This window comes from Tachypleus tridentatus, chromosome 7, assembly GCF_004210375.1.
Source record: "Tachypleus tridentatus isolate NWPU-2018 chromosome 7, ASM421037v1, whole genome shotgun sequence".
NCBI classification, from domain to species: domain Eukaryota; kingdom Metazoa; phylum Arthropoda; class Merostomata; order Xiphosura; family Limulidae; genus Tachypleus; species Tachypleus tridentatus.
Window position 1 is genome coordinate 89,946,180 of NC_134831.1, and position 16,058 is coordinate 89,962,237.

The 16,058-nt window shown below is 34.8% G+C and overlaps 1 protein-coding gene across 14 annotated transcripts in view; it reads right to left on the reverse strand.

The window, feature by feature from the left end:
• LOC143256173 (zinc finger MIZ domain-containing protein 1-like) overlaps window positions 1-16,058 on the reverse strand; it is a 188,381-nt gene that overhangs the window by 38,811 nt on the left and 133,512 nt on the right. For 2 of the 14 annotated variants that reach the window (XM_076513028.1, XM_076513020.1), the window contains exon 1: window positions 6,775-7,082. The exons of 10 other annotated variants lie outside the window; for them this stretch is intronic. The gene's annotated coding sequence lies outside the window, so the exon portion shown is untranslated. 2 more of the 14 variants (XM_076513024.1, XM_076513026.1) reach the window with 2 other exon arrangements.

Sequence of the window (16,058 nt, forward strand, 5' to 3'; positions counted from 1 at the left end):
AGCGTATCAGCACTATCTGATAAATTTTATGGGCCCCCTAGTGGCACAGCGGCATGTCCGCAGACGCACACCGCTAAAAACCAGGTTTCGATACACGTGGTAAGCAGAGCACAGATAGCCCATTGTGTAGTTTTGTGTCTTTAAATTTAAACAAACAAAAAACTTTAATGGAAAGAGGTTACTTTTAATCTGTATTTAGCTATCTTTATTTTCTTACCAAAGCGCGTCTTCCTAACTAGCTTCTTTATGTCATCTTTATGTTTCACGTGTTCCTGATTAGCTTCTTTATGCCATCTTTATGTTTCACATGTTCCTGACTAGCTTCTTTATGTCATCTTTATGTTTCACGTGTTCCTGATTAGCTTCTTTATGCCATCTTTATGTTTCACATGTGTTCCTGACTAGCTTCTTTATGCCATCTTTATGTTTCACATGTGTTCCTGATTAGCTTCTTTATGTCATCTTTATGTTTCACTGATTAGCTTCTTTATGCCATCTTTATGTTTCACATGTGTTCCTGACTAGCTTCTTTATGTCATCTTTATGTTTCACGTGTTCCTGATTAGCTTCTTTATGCCATCTTTATGTTTCACATGTGTTCCTGACTAGCTTCTTTATGCCATCTTTATGTTTCACATGTGTTCCTGACTAGCTTCTTTATGCCATCTTTATGTTTCACATGTGTTCCTGATTAGCTTCTTTATGTCATCTTTATGTTTCACGTGTTCCTGATTAGCTTCTTTATGTCATCTTTATGTTTCACTGTAGCTTCTTTATGTCATCTTTATGTTTCACGTGTTCCTGATTAGCTTCTTTATGCCATCTTTATGTTTCACATGTGTTCCTGACTAGCTTCTTTATGCCATCTTTATGTTTCACATGTGTTCCTGACTAGCTTCTTTATGTCATCTTTATGTTTCACGTGTTCCTGATTAGCTTCTTTATGCCATCTTTATGTTTCACATGTGTTCCTGACTAGCTTCTTTATGCCATCTTTATGTTTCACATGTGTTCCTGATTAGCTTCTTTATGTCATCTTTATGTTTTACATGTGTTCCTGATTAGCTTCTTTATGTCTTTATGTTTTACATGTGTTCCTGATTAGTTTCTTTATGTCATCTTTATGTTCATGTGTTCCTGATTAGCTTCTTTATGTCATCTTTATGTTTCAATTTTTTTTAATTTTAAGTACGTCTATGAAATTACTTGTAACTACATTATTTGAATTAAAATAGCATTTCATCTTTATAATATCAGTTCATTAAAATTGTAACAAAAAATTGTGTTCGTGGATTTCAATAAACTGTACGAATACTTCATTATACTATTGTAACGATGTTTGATGATTTACAAACTTGCTTCAAGTACACGTATTAAAACTTTTTATTCCTTGCTGACTGCATTCAAAACACATTAACATATTTTTAGAATGAGAGAAATACACGAAAATATATTTGTTATTTATGAGAAAGTGAGCTTTATAGCATGAGGAGTCCGTTTACCACGGTTAAAGCACAGCAACGTTTCCATTAGGAACTACATTTTATCGCGTAATGAAACAATTAATCGCAGAGTTGCCATGTTGTGTGTCGTATTAGTGTGCAGTAAAAGATACATTCAAAGGCAAATATTTTCTTGTGAAAACAGTTTTCATCTGCAGTTTAACACATTTCCTGACTACCCGATATTATCTCTCAATTATTACACAAGCTGGAAATGTAAGATATACAGAATACTTGAAGAGTTATATTTCATTCACGGTTCTTGTGATAGAGGGCGCATACCGTTAGAGTTGCCAGTCGAGCAATCGATGGTGCGGACCTCGCGGTAAATTATTCAGTCTACCGCGTGTCTCTTTCTGTTGGTTTTTTTTTTTTTTCGTTCTGGCGTACCTTCCCATGTGTAGAGTTAACTGTCAAACTATGTAGTGGAACTCTTCGGCTGAGTTCTGTGCAAAAATTATTCGTGTAAACACATTCACTCAGTTCTCTCTGGTCCAACTGGAATCGTGAAGAGATTTCGTAAACTTTAATCACATCCAAGACTTGTATCCATCAGAGAAAAACAATATGCAAGTTAAGAAAAAACATCGCCATGGTGCGTTCATTACTTTCAAGTTTCACGACGGACTTACTTTGGGAATACAGAGGAAGGAAGGTTTGAACACTGAAATGCGTTAAGTAATTTAGGGTTAGATAATATCTGTAAAATTCATATACCGAGTTATATGCTAGAACTCGAAGTTATGGAGATTACTAGTGTTTTAACAGTAACAGTTTTTAGTAAAAAACTGTGGACTAAGTTAATTTTTTTTTCTCTACTTGAACGATAAATAATTAAACCTGTAAAATAAAATAAAATAACAAATAAAAACTCATTCAGGTCGTCCCTGAATAACTAAAGTATATCACAGTTTTAAAATTTTGATAAAGATTTTTATATCTGCGTGTAATATTTCAGGTAATTATTATGGCAAAAAGTTTAACTCGGAAAGAAACTCGAAATTTAAAACTTAGCTGTTATTTAAGTGTCTCTTTACATCATGTTTATGAGAAACGTTTGATATAATACCAATGAAATAAAAAAGAAAACATTTTTTTTTCAATTATACTTTACAAATAATAGTTTATAGCATACACCGTCCTAAGCCTAAAAGATAACGTTCTTAACAGATGGCTGTCTTAAGCCTAAAATATAACGTTCTTGACAGATGGCTGTCTTAAGCCTAAAATATAACGTTCTTGACAGATGGCTGTCAGTGGCGATAAGTAAGTAAGTTGGTAAAGAGCCAGATTTAAAGTGAATAAACTTGGCTCTGTATCACCAAAAACACAAAAATATCTAACGTGCAATTTAAATATAAATAGAACATTCTAATAGGCCTAGAAAAACTTGAATAAATACTCTCTCTTTTTATCCTAGCATCTCCCTCAAACCTTACGTAAGTTAAAAAACAAATTCCAACACAAGTTATTTAAATAGATTTTATCTTCTTCACACACTTACAACAGGTTCTTAAAATAAAAGAAACCCATGTTTTCAACGTGTAGACTTTAAGATCACGTTAAAAAAGAAGTGCTAGTTTGTTTGTTTTAAATTTCGTGCAAAGCTACACGAGGGCTATCTGTGCTAACCATCCCTAATTTAGCAGCGTGAAACCAGACGGAAGGCAGCTAGTCATCACCACCCACCGCCAGTTCTTGGGCTACTCTTTTACAAACAAATAGTGGGATTGATAGTACCATTATAACGCCACCACGGCTAAAAGTACGAGCATGTTTGGTGTTATGGAAATTCGAACCCACAACCCTCAGATTATAATCGAGTGCCTTAACCACCTGGCTATTCCGGGCCAGAAGTGCTAGAATATCCATAATATTCGTGAGTGTGAGCTACAAAGATATTTTGTGTGGCATCTAGAAAAAGCCTTTATTATAAATATGGGAGTTATTGAAAAAACGAGTCTGTTGGTAGAATACCAGCCATTCAGTGAAATATATTCATCAATATTAATTATCGCGTATATTTGGTTACTAGGTGAATTAGCCGTGAAATTGTATAATTAACTTTATTTTTACCAATAGCGAGGTTTCTCGGTTTGAACTTCATATGCAAATTCAAGTCTACAAAACACAGCAGTGTACATAGAAGCTTCCAGAAACTTACAATTAAGGAAAAAAATAAAGTAATATGTTATCGTTAATTCAGTAATTTAAAAGAACTGTCTATACAATGTAAAAACTACACGTAGCTATAGCAGTTTATATATTAAAAAGATGAAACAGTGGTATCCGGTTGCAATGTTCTAAGATTCTACAAGGAAATTCTATTTTTTGTATGACACACCAAGAAACAACTAGAAGTCGCAACAGGCAGTTAAATTTTGTAGGTTAATGGCAAACATGGCAGCTGCTGATATTCTGTCACCCGATAAAAAGAATGTTCCCCCTGCTTCTCAGTGCAAGAGGTGACGTCAATGAACTCAGTAAAAAAAAAAAAAAAAAATTCTTGAAATGCACAATTTGGAAGAAAACAACGGCCTTAAGCTCAGGTAAAGTAACATTGTTGACAAACATGGATAACAATGTTAGACATAGTAACATTGTTGGCAAACATGGATAACAATGTTAGACATAGTAACATTGTTGGCAAACATGGATAACAATGTTAGATATAGTAACATTGTTGATAAACATGGATAACAATGTTAGATATAGTAACATTGTTGATAAACATGGATAACAATGTTTGATTTAGTAACATCGGCCACAAACATGGATAACAATGTTTGATTTAGTAACATCGGTCACAAACATGGATAACAATGTTTGATTTAGTAACATCGGCCACAAACGTGGTTTATCATGTTAACCTATAGTAACATTGCTTACAAACATCGACAACAATGTTAAGATATGATAACATTACTAAACAGTTTTTATTGTTATTTATATAACTAGATGGTTTCAGATAAAGATTATTTAGCTGTCAGGTCCAGTAATACACAACAGGTATGTGAGCTCTACCTTTACGTAAGCAGTCTCAGAAAATAAAGGTTATTTTACAAAGTTCTTTACTAAATCAAATCAGTTTCATGACAACTTTTAAAACGAACCATCAATGAAAACAATCAAGACGTTACGTAAATGTAGTTTTTGCGTCACATCCGTTGTAAAGATTGAAATCAGGTTAGTAATTAACCACGGTTGACAACACCAAGAACAGCTAACTTAACACAAGGTATATTTATATGATGTAAAACCATTTTCCTTCTACCATAATAAAAGTATTGGTTCTATTTAAATATTAGAAGAAGTCCAATAACCCACCTGAATATAACAATAGTTCGTGTTATGGTTTTTATAAACATGGGGGGGAAAGAAATTAATACAAGCCAAAATTGCAAATCTTAATTCATTGACTTAAAGGTTATAGCTTTTATCACTATATAGAACTTTATCCCGTACTTAATGATTACTACTACTCGGCCATTTTACGCTTGGCACAGCAGATGGATCAATATGTTAACGTCTCCAACTGGTCTTGGATAACGCTCATGGTGTTCTTTAAAACTATAAAATAATGAATATCTACAACAGCTGAGATTAAAAGTTGGGGCGGTTTCCGCTAAGCCTCGTTAATAATTAATTTTTACTAAGCAGTTGGGAAAAATTGAGGTACACCATTAACTTGGTTCGCGGGTTTGTCTGAAAGATAGAGTTGAAGTCTAACCTCGTAAAATATATATATTTTCACACACACACACACACACACACACACACCAAGTGAGTTGACTCATGATATATTAACCTTTAAAATTTATCGTGTACATTTTGACACAATAACAAAAATTTGTCAAGTTCTCAAGTATTTCAGAACGAATTTTGAAATGAAAGCTAATGACTCTCTCCAACTGAACTAATTGAAAGGAAACAGTTCCACTTATTTAAATCCGTCAACTTTTATATATGTATCCAATTTATGTTACTAAACTCCTACAGCTTACCTTTTTAAACGTTCATGTAAGAGTTACTTTGACACACTAAGGATAAGTGTTTGTTTTTGGAATTTCACGCAAAGCTACACGAGGGCTATCTGCGCTAGCCGTCCCTAATTTAGCAGTGTAAGATTAGAGGGAAGGCAGCTATTCACCGCCACCCACCGCCAACTCTTGGGCTACTCTTTTACCCACGAATAGTGGGATTGACCGTCACATCATAACGACCACACGACTTGAAAGGGCGAACATGTTTGGTGCGACGGGGATTCGAACCCGCGACCCTCAGATTACGCCTTAACCCACCTGGCCAAGCCGGGTAAAGGAGAAGTGACTGTGAAAGGGTCACTTTGACTAATATAATCAGGAAGACTTACTGTGAATGAGTCGTTTCATTAATATATTCTGAATGATTTATCTAACTACCATACTCAGAAGGAACGAGTATAGGAGGATACTTATAACGACTTGTCGTGAATGAGTTATTTTGATTAATATAGTGACAACAAGTTAATATGAACGAGTCATTTTGGCTGCTATACTCAAATTGGGTAAATGTTTTGCCACTAAAACAGGGACTATTCTAGTGTGTTCTTTTCTTATAGCAAAGCCGCTATTCTAGTGTAAGTTCAAAGTTCACAAGAAAGGATGTGATGAGTGTGACACAGTAACACTAACTGTATTTTTCACCACCTACAGATAATACAGAACTTCTAACACAAAGGTTCGATCCGCTAATTACTGGGGTCAAATTAAACATTTATTATTTTAAACTAAACACCTCAACTGATGGTATTAAAGTCAACGTTATGATGATTGTGCCAGGTTTTAGGCAACGGCGCAACGTCAACCAAATATCTGTCAAATTTAAACTACCTTGGCCTGAATTTGGATTTATTTTTTTGTAAACAGTATCTTCTGCCAAAACAAACAAACAAACAAACAACAACAATAAAACACCATTTCAAATAGTAGCGGTTACACACCGCCAGAAACGCCAGAGTGCCATCTTTGTGGCGTCACTACATGACGAAACTTTATTGGTTTGTTTATTGTGACATGTCTCTTTCTTTCTCAAGGAAAGTCACGTGCGCAAGAGAAGGACGTACGTACTTCGTTTTGTTAACTTAAAAGACAAAATGAATTAACAAGCAACTGGTCGTTCGTTGTCAACTCTTCACGAGAAAATGTTCTTGTTTTAACTTTCTGGAAATAAAACGTGACATTGTAAACACACCTACCTTTAGTCAACAGGTACACATTGTAAACACACTTACCTTTAGTCAACAGGTACACATTGTTTTCCGTGTTAAGCACATTAATTCATCAGTTATCTTACTTCACGTACCAAGCTGATTTGAAAATTGCTAGTATACACAACTAGGCTGTTAGACACTTTGAGAACACACGGCGTCTGACAGCTGGCCTGTTGCTAACACAACCAGTAAAACACACTAGTGAAACCAATGAGCTGCTGCGGTGACAGGCTTCGCTCCACGCGCGGCAGACATGCGTGTGCCTCATCAGTTTGCCCGAATAGTTACTTAGTCCTGCCTTGTTGAGCTCGCTATTCTAACGGTTCTACTTCCTCCCTCACTAGAGTGCAGTGATGTGCATCGTGAGATGTTATATACTTTATGCGAAAGCTCCGCCTGGTGGGTGGCAGTGCGCAACTGTCGCCACCATAAATTTTACCTGTCTACTATCTTCTCAATTACTACACCAGTACTGATGAAGGACTGCTAGTATAGTGACGCTTTTAGACATCAACACAATAATATATATTCAACAAGGAAATATGTGGATTTACTGTTTCTTAAAGTACCCCTATCACCAATCATGAGAATACACTGGATCTGTTTCTGAACCAACAGACTAGAGCGAACGTAGCACCCACCGCCTACTTTTGAGCTACTCTAATCAAATACTACGGTTTGACCACCATCATTATAACGCATTCAAGTAAAGTGCGACTTTTCGGCATTGGGACGCGAACCATGGGCCTTTGAATTCACAGTCCGGTACGTCTTAAATTGAGTGCTTCATGGAAGTCAGAAAATATTCCCTATTATGATACTTATTGTTCCAAGGGTACGCGTAGATTCTTAATATAAATATACAAAGGACACTAACATTAATTAAACATGGAACATGACCTCATTTGTAACGTGGAAAATGCCGTAATACTTTGTTCTAGATTAAATGTTACTCTAAGTCTTCTAGTAATATAAAACAGACTATTTTCAAAACCGCTCTGAGTGAGGTGTTTAGCATCATCATATATTCGTATAAAAAACAATCAACAGATGGCGCTAATGTATCATTTCATTAATATCACTTGACCTATTTTGAACTATTGCTTTAAATTACAACAAACAATGTTAATAATATTTGTGACTAAACGAAAGAACAATACAAGTTTTTAGAAGTTATTTATGAAGAAAGTAAACATTTGAAATCCAAAAACTTCACTGGACCAAGAAAAATAAGTTTCTCACAAAATCATGTTTTCTGCAGCAGCGATTACCTTTAAAATGTTCGATATTTTATTATTTACTTTCCAGGGACTTTCGGTTTGGGTAACTGACAACTGGTTAGTCTATATATTATTTTACCATGATTTCAGGTTTTTAGTAAATTAAATTGATTGTGTGTATCAATGGAAAGAAAAACAACAAAAAACATACAAGGATATCTTGAAAATTACCCTTAAATATATACAAACTTATTACTCCGAGTTCATGCGAACATGATACAGTTATCTGAAAGCGTTATTTGTTGAAAAGCCTAGTGGTAAGGTACGTAAGTACACATTTTCTAGCCCTAATTGTGTTAGGTCAAGTTGTTTTCGTATTGTATCTTGTAATTTGTACTTCCTTTGGGAATTACTTCATTTTCAATATACACTTGTTACTAATTGCAAACTGAGCTAGTTAAAATATGCTTCAAAAGTAATACAATTATCCAAATAAATCAAATTCTTTAAAACAGTGATAAAAAGATTTATTGACTAATATAAATAAATCGATATATTAACCAAATTTATATTAACATGAACCTTGTATTAAACTAAAGGTTCGTGAGACAGTATCACTAAGTTTTGGTTCAATTCCGTTTAACATTAGCATGTTTATAACCTGATAGCATGTGAACATCGTGCATTCTCCCTTTACGTATACGTTACACAAGTTAGATGTGTATGAATATTTAATGGAAACTCTCGTCAGAATGTTCGCGTTTTTAGTACGTGTATAGAGACTACAAATCGATTTCAGAGCTTTCGCTAAAAGGATATCAAATTAACACACATTTATGAACGATTACTAAGCACAATATCTGTGTTATGAAAGGTGACCTATTTAAGTCTTTGTGCTCTGTACATTTAACAAATTCACTTACAATATTGATTGTTCACTAACCACCTCGTATCTGGTCCTTTACACGAGTCCAAAAATATAAAATTAGACATTTCTTCAATGAAAACATTATTACTCAACAGTTTATCAGTTGTTGATGGGGCCCCACAAAACAAAAAATAAAACTAACTTGTTTCTTATTAATTGTTTCAACTGTTAATAATCCTCAGGTTAGGCATCACTTCACGAAATAATACGAGACGCCCTCTAACTTTCCTCAGTAATGTTTCAGGGGGTCAATCTTTATAGTCATTACGTGATGACATGTTTTTTTTTTTAATTTATCAGTAACCATGGATTAGACAGATTTACCCGAGCACTTTTGAGCCACTTCTTAAAGAGATAATTCCACACGATTATAGCTCAATGTGAACTTTATGAGTTTCCCAGTGGACAGGCCAATACGCGCGTATAAATAACTAAAACCTGACGATACTCGAGGCAACCATTACGCTTTCCGCCTATCATTATTAGTAGAATTATGAGGATTTAATTACGTCAAATACGTTCAGTTTCTACAGACAGGACAAGCTAATAAAATGCAAACAGATTTGAAATCAAGCCACATTTTCCAAATAAAAACGTTCAATACAAAGTTTTAAACTTATCTAAACAGAAAAATACATTTTAATTTTATCCACTTGGAGAAACACCTATTTTTAGTCTTTTTACCGATAAAATAATTTACAATTTAAAATAGCGATACATAAGTTTAAACCTATGTACTGTACAAATATTGTAAAGTCCTGTTAATACTTCCAAATAATCTACAAATATTGTAAAGTCCTGTTAATACTTCCAAATAATCTGTTTGTATTTTATCAACGTAAGTTTACAAGACCAATAACAAAGAAATAAATTTTAAATGTCCTCCGGTGGGTCAGGGGTTAAACTTAGGGACTTACAATGCTAAAATCCGGGGTTCGATTCTTCGCGGTGGATGCAGCAGATGTCACAATTGACTCGCCTATAAACTAAACAAACAATCTTTTAATTCACTTATTATATTTTATTGTGACTTATACATATATATTTGGATTAAGGAAAATGACATCTGTGTTGGGTATAATCATGACATAATAACTGATCATAATTTATAAAATTTTACACTGTGTGTAACTGGAAGATAAAACAGTTGCTGAGAGAACCATAACACTACAAGACAATTTTCTAAAAATGTTGCTTCGCCCTCAAACAACACGACAATTTATTATTTAATTGTATACTTATTTTTACTAATGGGTCTATTGTATATTGTTCCCCGATAAGTCTACGGATTTACAACGCTAAAATTAGGGGTTCGATTCCCGATGTGGCTTTGCCGGGACTGTCACTAGATGGCAGTATGAAGTGCAGTTCCCTCGTACGGTACAATAATTCGAAGTCATTATATTGTGACATTTCGTTTTTAAAATTCAATGAAGAAGAAAACCAGAACGGTAATTATCCATTTATAAACATTAGATTGTTGGACAAAAAAACGTTTCAAATAACATTAATTGTACATTGATGAAATAGGTATGTGGAACTGCTCTTCCTGTATCACCTAAAATACTAGAATTTCCTTTTAAATGTAGTATTCCTTGCAAGTTAGATGAATTTATATTTAAATGTTTTCTACTCACCACAAAATCCACAATATGTATTAGAAATTAAACAAATTTATTAGCAATAATATTTAAATCAGTTAACTGTCACACTTGTTTTATATTTTTAACATTAGTTTTGTGGTCAAAATCTCTCGTTGTTTACCACTGATTAAGTTTTCTAATTTTCTGTTTCTTACAGTGATCATTATTATTTAATTTTACCTTTCTGCTTGGTGGCTCACTAGTGGGTAAAAATCGAGTTTTCATACATGCTGTAAGCAGAGCAGAAAGACCCAACTGTAATTTTGTATATAACAATAACCAATCCAGTTTGTGAGGTGAGCCCAACTTTCTGTTCAACACAGTTAGGCTTTTCTTAAACAGTTTTGATGTCTGACACTCTATTACGTATGAACTTTTATTAAAACTAACTTGAGTTTTTTTCGTTTTCGTATTACTCAACTGTTTTCTTAATACCCATACGAGCGTTGTGATTAGAGTTAACCTATTAAACGACAGCCACCGAACAAGCAGGTCGAATACGAGAGCGTCTAAACACTAAAACGGATATGACGAAATACAATGAGCCGACCGAACGAGTATTGTCAGGGAAAACACTTCCCTACGTGAGAGTTACCACGAGTCTCTCTTGACCTTTACCGACACGGTTTGTGGCGTGCGAATAGGCAATACCTCACGTGATAAAAAGCTGAGAGACGTAGCAATGAAACTGTTCAAGTTTAGTGCAGTTTCTGAAATCACAGTGATACGAGACCACGTGACCAGATGGGTAATTCCGCGAAATTTGAACGCTGTTATTTTTAAAGGTGTAAATCTACTGTTGAGTTTCTTTTATTATTATATTAATATTAATTTTTAGCTATAATCCGCAAAAATTAAACACAAAAATATATGAGACTGAAATATATATTTCACTTATAGTTTCGCCTAATTACTGTCGGAAAATGCAGTTTGTTAACTTTAAAATTTTACAAACTTTCATGTGTTATTTAGTTGTGAGTAACTGTATATTTTTTCTTTGCTAAGTTATAACAAAAGAACAAACATTAAAGCTGGGATATACTTAATACGCAAATTAAAAAAACTAATAATGGTCGCGTATAAGCATTCGAAATATTTATTTAAATACAGTTGACTCTTAATGTCGTACAAAAAGAATTACAAGTTATCTTTATAAGTAGATGGCGCTAAGAAGTACAATTTTAAGTGACGTGATGCAATATATACGTGGTTTAAATCTGAAATTCCATAAGTAGCTTTGAATAACAGTGACGAGAGAAATCTATGAAATACTTTCAGCACAGACGATTTCTTCTTGCATACCGACGTTTCGTTTTTAAAAGTGGAAAACTTTTTTATTCTTTTTAAAATGGCAAGGCAATTTTCAAACGAAAAATACTGATTAAGAAAATGCTAAATGCATTGTTTTCAATTATTCTCGAAGATAGAAACTTAATTATTTTATTTATTGTCGTATTACTCACAGAAGACAATTTTTACGACACATTTTATAACAGTACTTGTAACTGTATATTTGGCGAAATATTAAAAATATAATCCTGCAACAGCCAGGAAGAAAAAAACACTCATCGAATGAACTTCTACGTTTCCTCCGAAATTTGATTTTTATAGAATACATCATTTGCAACTAGATGGCGCCAATAATACGGAAATGTTACAACATTCTGACATTAACATTTATTTACTGAGTTGCGACTTCACTTATGAAACATCTGCTACATGTTAAGTTAAAAGTGCAAATAATAATATACAATTAGAAGAACATTAAATATCAATTAAAATGCAAAAACATAAAGTAATTTGTCTTTTTTAATTTCGCATTCCTGTTAATGTAGCACTAAATGAAGAAACAAGGCACTGCATTGGTAACAAACTCTTTATAGCTACATTTGAATGTGAATTTAATATATATATATATTTTTTTTTTATTGGGAGCTTTGTAGCAAAAGCAGTGTATCGTATGCTACGCCAATGCCTCTTAGCCTGCAGATTTTCCACAAGTGCAGCTTATGTGACCCATGTCATATGCCCTCGACAATCCACAACCAATCAAAACTGAAGTCGTGGTCATGTGATTTACAGACAGCGTGGGAAAGAAACAGACTAGTTGTTCTATTTGTAACTCGGCTGACGCCAACTCAAGATGCTGGTGTTGCACGTGCAGTGCTGACTCACGTGCGGGTAATTTAAACTGCGAGGGCACTAACTTGTTCGTCCCTTTGCTATTGCCTACAGTGACTAAAACACTGCTCATCACAACTGCATAGATTATATACAGACGTCAAAAGATTATGAATCAAACCATACAAAACCCCTCAATAACTACGTGTACAACGACATCTGGTGGGTAGTAGCCGTAAGCATCGCTTTTGTTTTGTTTATAAAGCAATAAAAGGAAATACGGAAGAAACAAAACAGACTTATTACATGAACGATACACTAGGCCTAATGAGTTGACAGCCAAGACAGAACTATTTGTTACACTAGGCCTAATGAGCCTAAATATAACCACTTGTTCAGACCCCACAATGCCAAACAAGGGAGACTCTTGAAGAAACAAAAGATCAAAAACCTGGAACTGAACTACACACACCAAGTATATAAATGTTTTACTATCAATAAGATTTAAATCACTCAAGATGTCCTGATTGTTAATGTCGTTTTAACGTGTTTGCCTCTAACACCGTAATAAGTGGACTAATACAGTATGTACAACTAAACAAACATTGTCTCACATATTCTACTAAGAGTTGTTACATTATAACTACCGACGAACTACAACTTTCACACCTTTTGTAGCTGCAAAATATATCAAGCTTATTCATGAAACTTAACAATAGTGACTTACATCAGCGTACAATAAAATATAACCATATGTCACGTGGACAATAAACTGTAAGTTCTAATCGGTCATATTAATCCGAATGTAACTAACACAATCAGCAACACGACCAGGACGTCTAAATAGTGATATACGAATACTCTATTAAAAATAATTTACAGTGAAAACAGAGTGTGTCAACAGAAAGTATCAGTGTTATTATATATAACAGTGTGTCGACAGAAAGTATCAGTTGTATTATACATAACTGAGTGTGTCAACAGAAAGTATCAGTTGTATTATACATAACTGAGTGTGTCAACAGAAAGTATCAGTTGTATTATACATAACTGAGTGTGTCAACAGAAAGTATCAGTTGTATTATACATAACTGAGTGTGTCAACAGAAAGTATCAGTTGTATTATACACAACAGTGTGTGTCAACAAAAAGTATCAGTTGTATTATACATAACTGAGTGTGTCAACAGAAAGTATCAGTTGTATTATACACAACAGTGTGTGTCAACAAAAAGTATCAGTTTTATTATACATAACAGAGTGTGTCAACAGAAAGTATCAGTGTTATTATACATAACTGAGTGTGTCAACAGAAAGTATCAGTTGTATTATACATAACTGAGTGTGTCAACAGAAAGTATCAGTTGTATTATACATAACTGAGTGTGTCAACAGAAAGTATCAGTTGTATTATACACAACAGTGTGTGTTAACAGAAAGTATCAGTTGTATTATACATAACTGAGTGTGTCAACAGAAAGTATCAGTTGTATTATACACAACAGTGTGTGTCAACAGAAAGTATCAGTTGTATTATACATAACTGAGTGTGTCAACAGAAAGTATCAGTTGTATTATACACAACAGTGTCAACAGAAAGTATCAGTTGTATTATACATAACAGTGTGTCAACAGAAAGTATCAGTTTTATTATACATAACAGAGTGTGTCAACAGAAAGTATCAGTGTTATTATACATAACTGAGTGTGTCAACAGAAAGTATCAGTTGTATTATACATAACTGAGTGTGTCAACAGAAAGTATCAGTTGTATTATACACAACAGTGTGTGTCAACAGAAAGTATCAGTTGTATTATACATAACTGAGTGTGTCAACAGAAAGTATCAGTTGTATTATACACAACAGTGTGTGTCAACAGAAAGTATCAGTTGTATTATACATAACAGTGTGTCAACAGAAAGTGTCAGTTTTATTGATTTTTTAAAGTGAATTGATTGGAATCTGTAAAGTTTGTTTGTTTGCTTTGAATTTCGCGCAAAGCTACATGGGAACTATCTGCACTTGCCGTCCCTAATTTAGCAGTGTAAGACTAGAGGAAAGACAACTAGTTATCACCTCCCACCGCTAGTTGTTGGACTACTCTTTTTACCAAAGAAAAGTGGAATTGATTAAAACTCCCCCAAGGTGAAAGGGCGAGCGTGTCAGGTGTGACAGGGATTCGAATCTGCGATACTCGGATTACAACCTAGCCATGCCCTCTAGCTACCTAGCCATGCCCTCTAGCTACCTAGCCATGCCCTCTAACAACCTAGCCATGCCCTCTAACAACCTAGCCATGCTCTCTAACTACCTAGCCATGCCCTCTAACTACCTAGCCATGCCCTCTAACTACCTAACCATGCCCTCTAGCTACCTAGCCATGCCCTCTAGCTACCTAGCCATGCTCTCTAACAACCTAGCCATGCCCTCTAACAACCTAGCCATGCTCTCTAACAACCTAGCCATGCCCTCTAGCTACCTAACCATGCCCTCTAGCTACCTAGCCATGCTCTCTAACAACCTAGCCATGCCCTCTAACAACCTAGCCATGCTCTCTAACAACCTAGCCATGCCCTCTAACAACCTAGCCATGCCCTCTAGCTACCTAGCCATGCCCTCTAGCTACCTAGCCATGCCCTCTAGCTACCTAGCCATGCCCTCTAGCTACCTAGCCATGCCCTCTAACTACCTAGCCATGCCCCTCTAGCTACCTAGCCATAATATCTAACAACCTAGCCTATGTAATCTCTAACAACCTAGCCATGCCCTCTAACTACCTAGCCATGCCCTCTCTAGCTACCTAGCCATGCCCTCTAGCTACCTAGCCATAATATCTCTAACAACCTAGCCATGTAATCTCTAACAACCTAGCCATGCCCTCTAACAACCTAGGTATGTAATCTCTAACAACCTAGCCATGCCCTCTAACTACCTAGCCATGCCCTCTAACTACCTAGCCATGCCCTCTAACAACCTAGCCATGCTCTCTAACTACCTAGCCATGCCCTCTAACTACCTAGCCATGCCCTCTAACAACCTAGCCATGCTCTCTAACTACCTAGCCATGCCCTCTAACTACCTAGCCATGCCGGGGCTAAACAACTGAAAAGGGAAGATGAAACATTTGCAATGGAATTAAACAAGCTTTCCACGTGACTAAACAAAGTGACGTAACGCTGAGACTCACAATGATCATATTATCATAAATAACTTTCACACAATCATCATATCATAAATAACTTTCACACAATCATCATATCATAAATAACTTTCACACAATCATCATATTATAAATAACTCACACAATCATCATATTATAAATAACTCACACAATTATCATATTATCATAAATAACACACAATTATCATATCATTATAACTTTCACCCAATCA